The 18,208-nt window shown below is 48.4% G+C and overlaps 1 protein-coding gene across 3 annotated transcripts in view; it reads right to left on the bottom strand.

Annotated features, from left to right (window-relative positions):
* FLRT2 (fibronectin leucine rich transmembrane protein 2) overlaps window positions 1-14,241 on the bottom strand; it is a 98,760-nt gene extending 84,519 nt beyond the window's left edge. For 2 of the 3 annotated variants that reach the window (XM_052646758.1, XM_052646757.1), the window contains exon 1: window positions 14,103-14,182. The gene's annotated coding sequence lies outside the window, so the exon portion shown is untranslated. Of the gene's footprint in view, window positions 1-14,102 lie in introns of all 3 variants that reach the window. The other variant, XM_052646759.1, reaches the window with a different exon arrangement.
* Between the last annotated feature and the right edge of the window lie 3,967 nt (window positions 14,242-18,208).

The following is an 18,208-nucleotide window of genomic DNA, read 5'->3' as shown; positions in this document are numbered from 1 at the left end:
AACTGCAATGGAGCCAAAGTCAGGGCCAGAAGGACAGCATTTTTAAAAGAGGCATAAAACTGGTGATGGAACAGCTGAAAATGAGTGAAAGGGAGCAATCAAAGATGAGTCAAACTCCTGGTTCTAGACAGCACATCTTGTTTAATAAAGAAATAGGAATTGCACAGAATGAAATTGTGTTGAAAATGAGCGGCTCCCCTTAAAACATATCGACACTGAAGCCTAACAGAAAATCCAAGTGAATTCAGCACTCGGAGTAGAGAGGGGAAAGGGACCCAGGGTTGCAGGTGGATGCTTTAGAGATGCAGGCTGTCCAGGGGACCAGGCAACCATTTTCAGCAAGACTGACACAGGCATGTTTCAGCGTCTTTCATGCGGCCTGATCACTTCTCAGTTGCCAACTGCAGAGAGCAAATGTTTTGCTTCCACTGGATTCAGCTAGACCTCCCACTGTCATAGACAGAAATAACACAGACGTTACCAGAGGGCCAAACAGAGCTGGTGTTTTCATGCAGTCCTGGAACTGAGGGCCACTCACTGAAGAGGACAGAGCCTGCCTTCATAAACAACCCCATCGACAAGTCCATCCAGATTGACCCAACTCAGAAACCATTTTATGCTGCCCCATCCACAGTGGTCTCATGACAGATGATGGGCATGGGGTGACAAAAGAACATCCAAACAGCAACAGCCACGGTCTAGATTAAGCACCGGACCTCTTAATTTAGACAGTTAAGAACATACAGGGGCTTTCCTGGTGGCTCAGCGGTAAAGAAACTGCTGCAATGCAGGAGACTCAGGTTTGATTCCTGGATGGGAAGATGCCCTGGAGAAGGAAATGGAAACCCACTCCAGTATTCTTGCCTGGAGAATCCCATGGACAGAGGAGCCTGGTAGATACAGTCCATGGGGTCGCAAAAGAGTAGGACAAGACTTAGCAACTAAACAACAATGCACAGAACTAGGAAGGACAAATAATTGGAGAGTCTTAATTACAGCCCCCATTTTCATAAAACACAATGTACATGCATGCAGAGATGAGGACTCAGCAAAAACGGTGGAAAGGGACGGATGGTCAAAAATCAAATTCAGCTGGGTGAAGACATGTAAGCGCTGGGCTTATTTCAAATTATCAGTGTGGAACAGCCTTTTCCAGCCCATCTCTGGGTCATTTTTTTACCCAACAGGGTTGACCACCTGAGCAATTACATAGATTTAGAAAAGGAGAGAATTTGACCTATTTATAATATAGTCAATTGCTCATCATTTCCAGGCTCTCTCAGAATCCTCTGACTCTATGCTATTTCCTGCCTTCTGGTCACTCTATGGCCCATTATCACCTTCCACAGGGAAAAAAAGAGGTGCGTCTCACATCAATCAATTTAATTATGTATTAGCAGGGTTGGTAACAGGGTAAAGATAAGACATGGAGATGTGCTCTCCAATAACTGACTCCGTCATCCCTAGATACTTAACACAGACACTCTTTACTACTGAAAACATGCTAAAAGTTGTCACACTTTTTTTTTTAATCAATGACTCTTTTTGTCCATGGGATCTTCCAGGCAAGCGTATTGGAGTGAGGTGCCATTGCCTTCTCCATTTCTCATTTTATAGAAATATCCTAACAGGCACTAGAACTGTTTTCATTCAAAAGTGGCAGAGAACAAACAGTGACTTCTTAGCTAATTACCTGTAACAAAGTTAACTGTGGAAAGATGGACCACACACTGCCCAGGGGACAATGAGCAATCAGCTGATAACTCGATTTTAAGACATGGGAAAATAAATTTAGAGTTCATTTTGGAAATTACCCAGTGCTTACTTATTCTATAAAACTAAATAACAGCAACTACAAAATAAGATGGGCTTCCCTGGTGGCTCAGATGCTACAGAATCTACCTGCAACGCAGGAGACCCAGCTTCGATCTCTGGGTCAGGAAGATCCCCTGGAGAAGGGAATGTCTACCCACTCAAGTATTCTAGCCTGGAGAACTCCATTCACAGAGGACCCTGCAGGGCTACAGTCCATGGGTCTGCAAAAGTTGGACACGACTGAACAACTCACACACACACACACACACACACACACACACACACACACAGATAAGCAATCTGATGCAATTCTCTCTTCTTTAGTTTCCCTGTATCTTCTTGTTGTTGTTGTTTAGGCTTTAAGCCCTGTCTAATTCTTTGCAACCCCATGGACTGCCACACACCAGGCCTTCCTATCCTTCATTATTTCCCAGAGTTTGCTCAAATTCACGTCCATTGAGTCAACTGACATCCAACCGTCTCATCCTCTGTCATCCCCTTCCCCTACTGCCCTCAATCTTTCCCAGCATCAGGGTCTTTTCCAATGAGTCAACTCATTGTACCCAAAGTATTAGAGCTTCATAAAATGGAGTTATTAGTGGAATTTCTAAAACAGAACTACTTATCCAGGATTTTTGTGAATAGTTAAACATGATAATATGCATGAACTGCATAAGCAGCACCCTAAACGAATTGTACAATCCATACCATTACCACTGTTAGCTATCACTACTATCACTATTATTACTAACCCACCTAGATGAGAACGTGGCCTTGCTGACACCCAGCATGATTCAAGAATCAGGAAAGGGTATTTTTTTCTAAACAGTCCCATAAATTAACTCTGCAAAATCCTTGGGCAAAGGTAGCATTGAAAGTGTTGCCAGTCTAGAAATGGCCCAGGGGGGACCAAAGGCTAAAGTGGGGGCATATGAAAACGTGCTCCATAATCTTCTGATCTTGTGAGCCACTGAAAGTTTTGCTTAAAAAGGGGGGAAGAGGGACCAGAGTATGTTTCTATGTGCGTATACCCCTGTCACCAGCAGGCAAGTCCTCTCTGTCCATCAATCGATTATCCACCATGAAAACAGCAAGGTGCTAGAGCTGTCTCCTGGCCAACAAGAGGGACCTGAAGTCCGACTTTTCTGTCCCTGCCATGATCACGTTAAACCATGCAAGTTTAGAATGCGTTGGACCCTTTGCATGTGCTTTGCTTCATTCAGGGTGAAAATCGTGAGGACAGGGTGGGTCCTACTTTGTGCAGGGAGAGAGACTAAGGTTCTATGATTTCTAGTCTTCTTTTCTCCTCTCTGGAGGGCCCTTGCTCCTCAGATATCACCATCAGGAAATAATGCGCCCAGGACAAAATAAACAAGGAGCAAGAACCTGCAAAAGAACAAATGTAAAACATCATTACAAGTTCTTTGCTCCCTTTAATTCTGCCAGGAAAGAGACACAAAGTTAACACTGTGAGTTAAATTTCTGATTTTATGGAAACCACATCTGCGTGGATATCGACTTAACTGATGGTTTAACTCGGTGCCAAGAAAGATGTTTCATCAGGCAAAAGTATTCCTTCTTTAAACAGATCTTCCAGTGTGGCATCGGAAATCGCCTCATGCGAGGTTCGGAAAACTTGCTGTGGATCAAGGTTGGGTTAACCAGAAAGCTTTTGCCTGACAAACCTGTTTAGAGTAAGGCAGAACGGTGGTGGTCGCATTTTTTTTTTCCCCATTGAGCAATCACATCTATAGGAATGGAAAAGCATTTCTGAGGAAGAGGGCCCTATCACTAGATGATGGACATTCTTGTTTTCCAGGAGGGTACGGCATAATTACATACATATTCATTCAGTTACCTTTATGCAGAACCTGGGGCACTGAGCACTATTGTTAGTATTAACAAAGGGACAAATGAGCCAAGGTTTTGGAGTCCAGAAAGGAGGGCAGATATGGGAACAAATGATAATACAACCTCAATGGGGAACTCACAGTGGGACAAACAAAACACTCTAGAAGCACAGAGAAGGCGATGACTAATTTTGACAGGGAGGGAGTGTGTCATTCTCGTGGGTCTTAAAGGAAAAGAGTTTGCCAGGTGGTGAATGAGCAGGTAATATGCTATGTAAAAGATAAACAGCACGCGCGAGGCTGTGTATCAAGAGGCCTGGCCTTATCACCTTCGGAGCATCAGTGCTGAGGATGGGTGCTGGGGATGAGGCCTGAGAGATCGTCTGAGACCCAGACTGTCATGGACCTCATGTCATGATAACAAGCTTGGATAAGCCTTATCCAGAGGCACAGGAAATCCAGGTCACAGGTGACTAGTAAGTCTGAGCAAGCTCCGGGAGCCAGTGACGGACAGAGAAGCCTGGCGTGCTGCAGTCCACGGGGTGGCAAAGAGTCGGAACGACTGTGCGACTGAACATCAACCACAGCAATATGATGTGATTTGCTTTTTGAGGGCACTAATTCTGAGGACACCAAGAGTGGTAGATAGACAGTGAAGACACCACACAGGAGACTGTGGCTTCCAAGAAGGAAGCCAGCCGCCCTGATGTCTGGTCACTTCGAAGATTCCCCTGGAAGAGCTAGGTTAAATGGAGCGACATATACAGAAAGGTGGCAGAATATACAGAAAAAAATACTTTCAGAAATTCACAAGTGACTCTAGCCAGACAACTATAAAACCACTGAGCCTTTGGCTCGGGAAAAATTCTAAAGATGATCAGTTAGTAATCTTCAGTACCAGGAGCATCCACATTCCCAGGCTTCATCATGGACGGAGGACATTGACATCTCCAGGTCTCAGGTTGAGGACCTGCATTTTTAACCATCTCCTTTAGTTCACTCAGATGGCTGAGTCAAGTTTGGGAAGGGAGAATTCTAGGTCAAGTCCATCGGATTTCCTGGTGAGGAAGGACAAGGTCTTCTCTGAAAGAGTATCCCAAATGCTCAGCACAAAACTTAGCATTGTGCCATGTCATACGGTAAAAAAAAAAAAAAAAAAACAAAAAAAACAACCTTTGTCAAATCCCCAGATACAGGCTTGTGACTTGAATGGATGTCTGCTTTGCATTCCTTCAGGACTCAGAGATTATGAGAACTGAGCTTTGAATTCCATTGCTCTCAGCACAATTGGACTTGTTCCTTACCTATTTGGGTAAGAAAAAATATTTTAAACCATTTCCCAAAGAATTTTAATCTCTCTAATACAGTCTAAAGTAGCAAAACAGGGTCTTATTGTTTTATGTTGGGTGGAATGTTGGTTCAGAAGCTACTTACTAAGACGAGAAGAGCTTGCCAAGTACAGTCTAGTGCCTGGTTCTCTCTGCTCCAATATGACTGATTATATGTATACATATTACACATATAGGATGTGATTTTAATAGGAAAAGCTTCTGCGTTTCCAAACTTGGAAGTTAGATGTTCCTAACATCTTAAATATACAACCTTTCTACATTAATTTACAGATTCAGAGTGTCAAAGAAAAAAAAAAAAGAACCAAGTCTCCATTGTTCAGTAGAATGTAGCAATTATACTATACATACATGCAATCATAATGATAAACGCAAAATAATCCCAGCAGAGTGTATTTTGACCAGTACTTCTGAGTGCTCTTAGGAGGGTCCAACACAGGCACAGTAAGAAGCTCCTTTACTTAAATTAACTGAAAAGGGCTTTCTGAAAGAAATATTTCCATCCAGAAGTGCTAACCCAGGAGCATCATTCTGATTTGAACATCCATCATTATACAAGCAAGGCATAATCATTCTATAAGCACAGAATAAGCATGATATAAACAGAGCAATGATTTACGTGTTAATATTCTGCAATAAAATATTTTCTTGACTCTGCCAAGAGTCATGTGTGAGATGAATTGTGGGAAGCCAGTGCTTAAAATGCTTTCTGATAAAAATCTTCATAGGCCAGCAGGGATATCATAGCCATGGTTCACTGTGTTCAGGGTCACAGTCTAGACGTGGGACTTGTTGCAAGCTGCAGGTACGGTCCCCATGGAAAGGGACATGGAGGTGAGTCGGGGTTGGCATGCCAAAGGTGATGCTTTCAATAACCAAAAAAACTATAAGCTAGGCAGGGCCCCGCTGATGTCACCTTCCGGTTCCCCAAACTGGGACAAGCCTCTTTCTTTTTTTTTGTCTCTGTTCCTTCTCTCTGGGCCTTCTCACACCATCAGTCCACACTGTACCCTGCTAGCTATGAGCTCACTCTGCCATTGAGTGGAGGGCCCTTTCCTCTGCCATCCCTTTCAAGCACTGTTACCTGAATAGACCACAAAATTTTCTTTTGCAGAAGAAGCTGTAACCTGTTAGTGAACAGGTTCAAGAGGTCACAAGGCTTCTTTGGGATTCCAGGGAAATGCAAAGGTATTTGTAGAGGTGGAAAATAACATAATGGAATCATTATCATTTCAGAGAGAAGGATCTGCAGTCAGCATTTATTAAGCCTCTACTGTGTGCCAGACAGGTAGACGTTTTACATAATTATCTCAACCCTCAGAAGAACAGCTCTGGGAATAGAAAGAATTTCCTTCTATTTTTTGACTTGAAGAGGTGAAGACTAAAAAGCATGTTTAAAATGTGCCCCCCAAATGAACGTGCTAAGTCACTCAGTCACTTCTGACTCTTTGTGATTCCATAGACTGTAGCCCACCAGACTCCTCTGTTCATGGGATTCTCCAGGCAAGAATACTGGAGTGGATTGCCAGTCCCTTCTCCAGTGGATCTTCCAGACCCAGGGATCAAACCCCGGTCTCCCCCGTTGCAGGCAGACTCTTTACCATCTGAGCCACCAAGGAAGCCCCAAAATATGGTTTGCAAAATTCACAAGGGACAGAGCCAGCATTAGAACCCGAGACTCTTTCCAAAAGTAAAACTCTTTTCATTAATATTCTGGGTTCCTGGCACTGTTTTCAATCATGTGTGAACCTGAGTGCCGTTAGCTTTTATTTCTTCCTCTGTCCTGGCTGGCCTGGGTAGCCTCAGGAGGGATCCTGCATTATCTACACTGACCTCTCCAGTCTTAATCCATGCCTGGTCCATGCTAAGTGGTAAAAACCATCTCCTGGATGTATGGAAAAGCTTTCCTCATCATTGGATATAAACCTTCCGCCTCTACAAAAATAATACCTCCTCCATGAGTACCAGCCCATTCACACAAAGGTATAGCCCCTCATTGCAGTGTGTGTTTCTAGCTATGTAGAGCTTCCCTGGGCTCCCCTAGAGGCTCAGTGGTAAGGAACCCACCTGCAAATGCAGGAGACATGTGTTCAATCCTAGGTTGGGAAGATCCCCTGGAGGAGGCCATGGCAACCCTCTCTAGTATTCTCGCCTGGAGAATCCCATGGACAGAGGAGCTTGGTGGGCTGCAGTCCATGGGGAAGCAGAGTCAGTCACAACTTGTTGACTGAAAATGCTCTTCACAAGCCTTATTGTGCAAAACCAAAGTCTGAAAAAGGCATCATCTATTCCAGTAATGACTGTGTTTTTGCAAAAGTTTAACTTGGATGGCTAATGTATAAAGCCAGACAAAAAGAAACAACCTTACTTCAGGGAATGTTGATTTTTTTTTTTTTCCCCTCCAAAAGATCCCCAGTGGAATCCATTTGTAATAAATTCAGTTTCCAACAACAAGCCAAGCTGTCAGGGAAGGAAAGTTTGGCCCTTGCGCCCAACTCGCCCTGATCAGAATAGACCAAACTCACCCAAGGAAATGATGCACCATTAAACGAAGGGATGGAGTGATGGAGAGGAACACTAGGCACTTTATCGGTGAGTGAAATCTCAGAGAACTCACAAAAAGCAAAAGCTCCTGGAGGGCAGGGCACTCTGACCTGGCTATGTGCGTGCACACTCAGTCACTAAGTCATGTCCAACTCCTTGCCATCCCTTGGACTGTAGCCCGTGAGGCTCCTGTGTACTTGGGATTCTCCAGGCCAGAATACCAGAGTGGGTTGCCATTTGCTACTCCAGGGGATCTTCCTGACTCAGGAATAGAACTGGTGTCTCCTGCATCTCCTGCACTGGCAGGCAGATTCTTTACCATTGAGCCACCTAGGAAGCCCTCTGCCTTGGTTACCTTTCTATTTACATAAAACCTAGAACTATCCTAGCAGCTGACAGTCCTGCAGTGATAAATGTTATCAATTTGACTAATGCCTCTTCATGGGAATATAACACTGAATTATTAGTAAGGTATTTTCACACCCATTAATCTTATTTGACCCCACAACAACCCTGTTGAACTCTGCAGAGAGGAAATTAAGTCTCCAGAAGATGAAGTAATTTGTCCAAGGTCATCACTGTAGAAAGGAGTGTGCTGACATGAGAACACAGATTTTCTTTCTATTAATACATCTCTTCTTTCTTCCAAAACAACCTCCCTATTTCTCATTCCCCATCACAGTACAAGTCCCAAAACACAAAGCTGGCATCATAAAATTACCCCTGGGCTAATAGGCAAACATATATCTACCATGATGGCGGAGAGACAGTGAAAGGCTCTTTTTACATCTAAATATTTACATGATTGCAAGATTTTTTTTTTAACAGTTTTAATTTTTTTTTTTTTTTTTAAATCCACCTCTGATCATTTTGGTTGAGTTTGTAGAGAAGGAAGTTTCTGAACTGTATCAGAGAGTTTAACATCTAGGTAATTAAACGTAATATTCATGATTCTTACAAAGTCAAATGGTTTAAGGCAGGAGTCTGTGCAACCTTAGCCTTCAACTTCCTTCTGGCTCCTGTTACCCAATGAGAAGCCAGGTGGGTGGGGCTTTCTGGGACCAACTCACAGAAGAGGAAGTTGTGGAGAAGAAATGAAATCCTCTATATGAGCACATAACAGAAGTGGGGGAGAAATGATTGGGAAGAATGTGTTTTAACACTGCTTTGACTCCACTTAGAAGAGGTACCTAGAATATTCAAATCCATAGTGTCAGAAAGTACATTAGTAAATGACAGGGGCCTGGGGGGGAGGTGGGGGGGGGGTGGAGTTAGTGTTGAATGGCCACAGAGATTCGGGTTAGGAGAGTGAAAACTCGCGGAGATGGATGATGTTGAGGGCTGCACAGCAGAGAGGCCGCACCTAGCGCCACTGAACTGTACAGTGAAGTGTGGCTAAAGCAGCAGGCTTCATATCACGTGACGTCCACCACCATACAAAGCATTTAACAAAGAAAGAATAAAATCGATATCATGCTTCAGGGTCTAAACAGAGTTTTCTGGAACTTCCACCCTCTGAGCTTCACCATCTCTTAACCTAATGCCGGTGAGGAATATTAAAAGCCCGCGAGTCCAAGCTCTGGAGCCAAGTGGAAGGGAGAACTCTCGCACAGGCTATCCTGACACTGGACTGTAATGAAAGTGACGCGCGCGGGCAGCTGGGGCCGAGAGTGACACCAGCGCGCGGGCCTATTTTGGGACGGATATGAGTCTAATGTGTTCCATTCAGCCGTATGACCTCTGTATTGGTGAACCAGTTTTAGGAGCCGCTGTTCTGTTGCTCCCGTGGAAGGAGGTGTTGGTGTCCTGAGACCTAATGGCCCTGGTGAACCTGGAGACCTGGTATTTTTCGGTGGGTTTAAATCGGAAAGCCCTCGGGTCCTTAGAAGGTTCAGTTGGAAGATCCTTTTATCTGTTTCTTGAAAGCTCTAATAAAGAGAACTGAAATACAGCACGTGACCTGTGAATTGAGCAGAAACAGAGGAACTTTTGCCAAGGTTCTCGCTCATTGCCTTAAAACCAACCTGGGAAGAAAGTGAGAAAAACTGCCCAGTTCTAATGAGCGCTGAACAGATAAGAGCATCCCAGATTGATTTTGAAAATGCCTCAAAAAAAAAAAAAAGGTTTTCAACCACTAAACTGCTGGAAAAACGTGTGCCCTTATTGAGTATCTGCAGAATAATTGACAGGTATTTGAGAAACCTAGCTGTGGCCGTTTGACCTCGCAAATTATACAGGAATATTTTCGGTGACCTTCCCTTATGACAGGTCCATGAAAATGACATAGCTTTGTTCAGACGACACATGGCGCTACACTCTTCTGCGGAAACACCCCCCACCCCATTAAATTAAGTTAGAGGTGGTATTTGAAAGATAAATAAATATCGGAGTTCCAACTCACTGCAAATGGTACAGCAGGCCAGTAAGTGGGGAGCCTGCAAGAGAAGGACTTCTTTTAGAAAGATGTTTTACAGGACTTTTTCTGCATCATTAACTCCTCTGGAATCCTGAATATAACATGAAGAATTTCCCAAAAAAGTAGCTGCTGTTTAATTTTGAATCACTTCAAAGAGCCACAGTAGAAAGAATCAAAGTAAACCAAAAAGACCAGTAGATGTGAAATTCGCCAAGGGGAAAGAAAAAAAAAAAATCAAGACGGTTCTAACAGATTTGACCATGTACTGAAAATACCACTGATTATTTTACTAATACAGTGTTTTACTGTTCCGTGCGACTGAAATAAGTCTCTGTATTCATCAGAACACAGGATATTTTTATTACAATATTTGTGTCAGAGTCTTTTAAAAAGAAACATATTTCAAACCTTGAAAAGAATCTCTGTCTTAAAATGGCCCTTGATGTGTACCTGTGTATGTTTTACTATAAACAGATATTTAAATGGAAGTCATGTTGATGAAAGGAGTAAAAAGATATTGATAACCTTACTCTGATCCCCAACATGCAGTTTTGAAAAAAAAAAAGAATGTAACTTTAAAAAAAGCAAAGCAATTTGGAGGGTGGGGAAAAGTAATAAAGTTGGGATATTATAATGGTTGTCTAACTTTAAAAATAATAATGATAATAATAATTGGTCTTTTAAAATGTCTTTGGTATAAAATCTGCCCAGGGGAAAAGAAAGAAAGCCTCCTAAAAATTCTATATTCCCAAATACCAAGAGATCAAAAACCATCTGGAAAATGTCAGATAATGGTATCCACCCACCTAAGAAAGTCAGTAAACTTTGTCTTCAATTACTGTTTAGGATAATCAGCTCAAATGGAAATTTTGATTCGAAAATGCTCAGAAGACAAAGCTGGATTAGGAACGAGATTTTAAAAGTCTCCTTGAAAGACCATCTGTTTACAGACACCCTTCTCACACCCCACCTCGCCCTTGATTTGGACCATAAGTTCACAGCAGAAGCACCGCTGAATTTAAAGACATACACGCACTGCTACTATGCAGTCTAGTTTCCACATATATGTTCTGAGCTTGTCTCAAGTTTCCCTTGTTATGTAAGCACTCTGGGGCAATAAAGCTTCACTTACATCCAGCAGTTTGTGAGTCTCTAAACATTAGTCTACCTAACTGTACAGTTCTTTTATTGGCAATAGACAGCACTGGTGTTTTATTTACGTTGATCACATTGTCGATGCTATATGGAATAACCATTTAGTAGCCTATTAGCCTGTAACATTTTTATTACTGTTGTTAAATATCATTACCCATACTGAACTGTGCAACAGAAAAATCAAGTCGGAAAATCTAAATACTCAGAACTACAGAGCTGTTGCTCACCACCCCCCAACCCTGCCCCAACACACCCATGTAATCTGTAGATTCTGATGAGAAGAAAGAAAAACAATGAGTTTTCACTTCTCACAGATAGAGGTCACTAATGGCCTGGATTTGAATCGCTGTGGCAGAAACCACAAAGTTATTAAAGTAATCTAGTGAAAAATGAACTTGAATAGAAATTAAAGATACCGAAAGACGGTTATCCAGAAAGGTCTGACCTGAATGGAAATGAAATCACATCACCTTGACCTTTGTTGCATCTTCTAAGCAGAGCAAAACCAAAAGAGAGCTGCCAGGCACCCTTGCTGTTTTCTTAACTTCAGACACTGGGGACCGCGGAAGTGGCAATTCTTCCTTGCAGAGCATAAAGCTGAAGAGTCAGGAAGAGGAATGTTCACACCGGGTCTCTACAGAATAAGGCTTCTGCACTTCTACATGCTTAAGCCTTTGTTGAAACCAAGCTTCAGACTTGGAAGATAGAAAGTTGCTTTCGGGAGATGTGGCTAAATCCTAAATCAAACTCTCCAGCAGGCCAGAATATAAATGTAATGGTATCAGAGGAGGTTCAAATTAGATCCAGGCGGTCAAAGGCAAACCCGGATAAGATCACAGTGTCTGAAACCTGGCATACAGGAACAGCCATGCCTGTTTGGGGGAACCTGAGGCAGCGCAGCAGGATATCATTTGGAAATCTACTTTCTGGTGTTAAAAGCTTCCCCAGGAATTTCTAAAACTGCAATGAGGCTACTGAAGTGTTAAGAAACAGGCATCTTAAAAAAAGAAAAAACAAAAAATAACATTCCTTCCATGCTAGGTTTGTAATAGGCCTGCTACAGTACAGATAGCTCAATTCTTTTTCCAATTTCTTGTACCTACTGCCATGAGACATGGAGTGATGTTTGAAAATGCATTTTCCAACCTCCTCCAGTCACAGACCCTTGCAATTCAACATGACAGTATGGTGTTGCACGGTCATCCATGAGATTATTAATAATCCATAAATGGTTTAACCCTCTCTGCACTTCTGATGCAGGGGTTCTGAAGAGGGGAGGCAGAAAAGTTGGACTGGGGGACTAGTGACATGATAGGCGAATAAGCAACTTTTCATATCATGCCCTGAAGACTCTTTAGTCAAAGACTGATTCTCATCTAATATGGTGGCCTGTCAATCTTATGTATCTGGCATGTTGCTCAGTGATTAAAAAAAAAAAAAAAAAAAAAGCCCAGGGCTAACACCTCAGATACTAACCTAAAATTGTACATTTCATACTGATTCATACTGCAAGGACCAAATACATCCCCAGACACATGCCAACCTGCATTCTATCTACCTTAAAATGTTTGGGGGTGGGGGTCATCTTTTAGCTGGAGATGTAATAAGGTCATAGAGCTTGAAGTCCATAGACAATATCGGCGGGAGAAGGAAGGTCGCCATCATATTAGCTTTTGGCTGGGAGAAGTTAGGCATAATAAATTTAGCAAGAAGCCTGTGAGCCAGTGGACATGCCCCCAAAGCTCCCTGACCCTGGGTGATTAAAGAGTCTCCCAGCTGAGTGGGGAGCAAGAGCTCCCATTTAGAAGAGGCTTTGCATACCAAATGCAGCATGTAAAGAAATCTAATCAGCACCTTGCACTCCTGCGTGAGCATTTACACGGATTTGTGCCTTGTACTTGATTAGCTTACTGGAAGCTTTACAAGAGATTCCCTCCACTAAAATTAATCAAGAGCTCTCAGAGACTGATTTCCATTTACAAGAGAAGGCAGGAGGAGTTTTCCAGGTGAATAAATAAGGATCATAAGAAAGATGATGGAGCAACAAACGCCGAGATGCTTGGAAACGGGAAACTCGACTAGGGGGAAAGGGGCGTCGGGGAGTTGGGGCTGGACCCTTTTTGCTCTCAGGGTGAGACGCAGGAGCTTTGACCGGCAAAAGAGAGGTTGCTGCTCAGGAAACGTGAATCCGCTCCCCGCGGCTTGGAGCACACACGCGACCACTCACTACCCCCCACGCCACTGTGCATCAGGCCACCGAGGAAACCGGCCTCTCCGCAACGCCACTCGCCCTCCACACACACTCACACACCCGGGCAGACGATCACTGCACATCCACACCAACAACGGCTAACATGGTTCCTCTCAGCCTTCTGCAACAGAAATGAGACTTCCAAAGTTCCTATTTTATGACGCCAGAAGGTGAATGGAAGGAGGGAGGCAGGGCTCCGGGAATGCGAAAGAGTGGAAAATACACGCTCCCTTTGCTTCCGTCTTGTCGCACCTCCGCCCCCTCCCTGCCAAGTAGCTTTCTGGCATCAGCTCAATCCGGCAGGCGAATGAGGATGGGCTCGTATCGTTTTTAAAAGATACTAAATCGGGGTGAGAGAGTAGGAGGGTGAGGCCGGGACTGAGTGAAATCTACGCAGCATTTCCCTGGACTGGAGAATACTAAAAGCCGTTGAAGAAAGATTGTAAATGTCCCCCGGGCTCCAAAACGAGGCACCAGCTGGGGCCGAGGGCTCCCACCCGTCCTCGGGGGAGGCTGGCCTCCCAGCCCAGCTGCCCACCCGGCGCGAAGAAGCGCCGGAGATCTCGCCCACGTTCCAGGAGACCTCCCCGCGCTGGGTGCCCACTCCCGGGGATCTAGAACTTCGCCTGGGTCTGACTTTCCGCCGGATCAGGCGAGCGTCAGGGGAGGGAGCGGGATCCCGCGGACCCGCCGGGAAGGAGAGGGTCGGGGGTGCGCGTTACCTGCGAAGGTTTCGGAGGTCTCCTGGCGGCCCCGGTAGGAATCCCGCTCGGCGCCGCGTCCTTCCCCAGATCCAAACTTTTGCTCCGTCCTCCAGGTGGCGGCGGCGGCGGCGGCGACGGCGGCGGCTGCCGGAGCCCGGCCCTGTCGCCCGCAGCGTCGGGGCGCGGGGGTGCAGAGGCCGGAGCCTCGGAGCGACGTGCGCCTCCCCGCAGCCGGCGGGCGCTCGGGCGCCCGGCTCGCCTGGCTCGCTCTCGCCTTCCTCCCCTACGGAGCCGCGGCATCGTCTCCCCGCGGCCGCCTCCGCCACCTCCGCCTCCGGGGCTCGGGCATGCCACTTTCCTCTGGGCTCCGGCAGCCGCGGCCCCCGCCCCTTCTGCCCGCCTGCAGCCTCCCCCTCTCCGCCTCCGCCGAGCCCACGCGCCCCGCAAGCAGGCGGGGGAGCGGGGGACCGCGGCGGAGAGCGGCCCCGAAGCGCCCGCGGCTCCTTGGAGACGGAGGAGCCCGGGGGAGGGCGGCCGGAGAGCCGGGCGGGCGGGCGGGTGCGCCTCCGACGCCGGGGAGCTGATCGCGCAGAGCAGGGCGCGGGGCGCAGCGCGGAGCGCGCGGGGCGCTGAGTCCGGCGGCGGCTCCGGCCCGACTGCCGCCTGGGCGCAGCCCGGCCGGGCTAATGTAGGCGCCGCGGCGCCCACCCCCAGCCCTCCGGACACCCCCAGGAGGTGTTTACTGGAAGGAATTCGCGGGGTCGCCTCCGCCGCTGCCGCGCTCCTCCTCTGCCTCGGTCCCCGGCGCTCTGGCGCGCTCCCCTCCTCGAGTCCTCTTTCTCTCCCTCCCTCTCACCCCCCCCGCCCACCCTCTCGGAGTCCCTCCCACATTTCTGGTTTAAAGAATGCTCGGGAGGCGCGGCTGCAACCCCAAGCTTTCCAACAGGCAAAGTCAGCCGCGGCCGTTAACCCTGTCCTCCCTGGAGCGCGTGGCACGGCGAGCTCAGGGGCCAACCCCACGGGTGCCGCCCGGACGGCGCCCGCCCTCCCGGTTCCCTCTCTCCCCTGCACCCTCCCACCCCATCTCTGAAGGATGTGGCCACCGTCGGAACGGCCGAAAGTTGATTTCCCTCCTTGCCCGCCCGGCGTGGTCCTTCTAAACCAGCTGATCTAGGATTTAGACGCTGAGGAATGATCGAAACGGGAGATTAGAGGGTAAAAAATACAACATCTTTCAACCAAGATGGCGTAATTTCAAATGCAGGCAACCTTGGTGAGTTGCCCCCTACGCCACCCCTAGTTCCCTGATCCCCGATCTTCTTAAATAATTTAACCGGGAAATAATCCAAAGTTTAATTAATTCAAACACCCCCATTTTCTCCTTGCACCCTGGCCGCTTGAAAGAGCTCGTCGTCCCCACAGATGACAAGCAGCGACCACTTTCAGACGCATCGTTTAGGGAACAGGTTTGACAGCGGGAAAAAAAAAAAAGGCTTGATTTGCATACAGGCTCCGTTTCCACTCGGCGATCTCTTTGCAAAGGTTAAAGAGGAATGTAAGAAAACCAGGTCCACGTCTCTCTTGGAAAAGAGGGGGCGGGGGAAGCTGCTTCTCTTCTCTCACTTCATTAAGGTTCCTCCTGCCTCCAGTAAGTTGCTGTCATGTTTTAACAAGTCTAGAGAGAGACTCAAGCTGAACAGAAGAGGGAGAACGAGTTCGCGCCAAGCGCGGGGCCGCGCCGAGACGCGCCGTCGGTGGGGCCGGGCGGGAAGCAGCCCGCGAGCTAGAAGGCGGCTCAGGAACAGCTCCCGAGAGACCCTCTCGGCTATCGCGGCAGAAGAGTTAGGCAGGGGCGGTGACCGCCGGCAACCCGGGTTTGATTTACCGGTCCTCGGTGCGGAGTCTGAGTCACTTGGCACCACTCTCCTAATTGTTTTTATTTCCTTCGCATCCCTGTTGTGTCTACCGCCTTCACGTTTCGTGAGCGCCTCCATCGAGTTAAGCAGGCTTGGAGGAAGGCCCAATGTGCCTCTCAAGCAGAAGCCGCGCCGAGATCCACCCAGACGCATGCTCGAGACGCACGCTGGCACACGCGCTCACACACTCACGCACACACGACCCCAGGTCGTGCCCGCGGGCCGCTGCTCCCGCGTTGCCTTCTGAGAAGGTGGCCCCGTAAAATGCGTTTGCCTTACAGATGACAAAGCCGCTCTCCTCCCCCAAACTCAGTGTGTGATTCATACACATCCCGGGTTGGGGGTTGGCTGGGGGATTAAGTGGACGACGGCTGACAGTGAGTGCCATCTTGCTGGGAGGTGCCAGCATCAGAGCCCCAGAGACCACAGCAGCGGTGGCCTCCTCCTCCACCCCCCGCCGCCGCCGCCGGCCGGAGCCCCAGGCGCTCCAGGAGTTTACTGGACATCAAGTGTGGGTTCAGCCCGCCCCAGGCACCTTCTCCGGATACTTCCTTTCCCTGGTTATTGTCCCGACCTCAACCGGCAACCTTGATCTTGGGCCTGATTACAAATGAGAAGTGATCGCGCCGCCGCTGAAAGAGCGGGGACAAGCCCGAGACCGGTCGGCGTGGCGGAGGAGGCATCTTTCCAGGCTGGGGCGCGGTGGCGGCTGGCGAGGCTCCACTCGCGAGCTCCTCGCTGTCCGATTCGCCTCTCAACCCAGTGCTGGGAGGCGTTAACTGCTCCCCTCCCCGCGCCCCGCGCCCCCGGAGTCGGGAACGCAATCCCAGTTTAGCCCGGTGGGCTGCTCCCGCCTTCGCCGTCCCCACTGGCGCGCCTAGAAGACGCGCTGGAGGGAACTCAGTGCCAGACCGATGAAGTCCGCACGGCTGGAGAAAGACTTGGTTTAGGTGTTGGGGCGGGGGGGGGGGGGGGGAGTAATTTATGGCCCAACTCGAAGGAAAACGAATCAGCACCCTCCGCATCTTGTTAGCCACTCATGGATCCCCGGTTGCGGGCAGGGGGCAAGCTGGTGGTTGTAGATGCAACCTCTTGATGATAACGCTGGTGACAGTACCAGCAGATGGAGCGTGTGCAGGGGTGGGGGCCTAGGGGAGCGTGGCTCTCTCAGAAGTTAGCGTTCATCCTGGGGAAATGAGAGGTTGGATTCAGGCAAGCTTAGTGGATCTAGCAACCCCAATTTAGGATCGATGCTCCGGGGGGACTAGCTCACTTGCGTCTTGCCCCAGAGCTCAGTTAGAAAACTCCTTAGAGGAGGGATGTTCGACCTGCAGCTAGACTTCTCTTCTCTGAAATCGGGGGAGAGTTAAGCAGTCTGTTCTTTCGGTGGATGAAAGATAAAGCTTAAAGCATGCTACCCCAAAGATCACCCCCAGCGGATTAAATAATAATAATTACAACCCCCCTTAAGAGACCGTGGTGTTGGCAGAGCGGCAGCCAGGTCGGTTCTGGCAAAGTCCACCTGGCACCTCAGCCCCTTTACCTGGCGGCCGCAGCTCCTCGCACTGCGCTCATCCGAATCCGACAGGGTCAGGGAGGTGGGAAGGGAAGGAGCTGGCTCCACAGCAGCGGGGCTCCCGGGGCATGGTATTATTTTAGGGGTCGCCGCCAAGGTCCCTCCTGCCCATCGTTGAGAACTGCCAACCCGATCCTTGGGCTGGCGGACGCGGCGGGCGCGGAGCTGGCGCGTCTCGGCTCCTGGACGCCCGGGACCGCAGGCCAGAGACCCCCCCGGGGCGGGGACCGCGCGGCCGCTGGAATGCTCTCCGGGCCCCCTGGCTCCTTCGCGGTGAGACTGGAAGATATCACCCTCGCAAGCGACCGCGAAGGGTTTCGAACGTACAACTAACTCGCAGGTACCCGGCCTGGACTGAGAGCCGCCTTCCCCCTCCGCCGCCTATCCCTCCTCCCGGGGAGGGAGCTAACTTAACCCTGTGCGCGCCCTGCTCTCCTCCCTGGAGAAGCTGCGATCCGCGAGGAAACCGCAGGCGGCGGCTGCCGGGCAGCGAGCTTTGTTCACGTGCGTTTCCAGTGGGTGTGTTCCTGTCTGGGGGCACTCGCGTGGCAGGACGCCAGTGGCAGGCTTCCAGAGCCCGTCTCCGGCATGGGAAGGAGCCCTAGCGTTTCATCCGGACCAGACCCAGCCCT

This window comes from Budorcas taxicolor, chromosome 10, assembly GCF_023091745.1.
Source record: "Budorcas taxicolor isolate Tak-1 chromosome 10, Takin1.1, whole genome shotgun sequence".
In the NCBI taxonomy this organism is placed as follows: Eukaryota; Metazoa; Chordata; class Mammalia; order Artiodactyla; family Bovidae; genus Budorcas; species Budorcas taxicolor.
The sequence above is the reverse complement of the archived record's forward strand: the minus strand, read 5'-3'. Positions and strand labels throughout refer to the sequence as shown.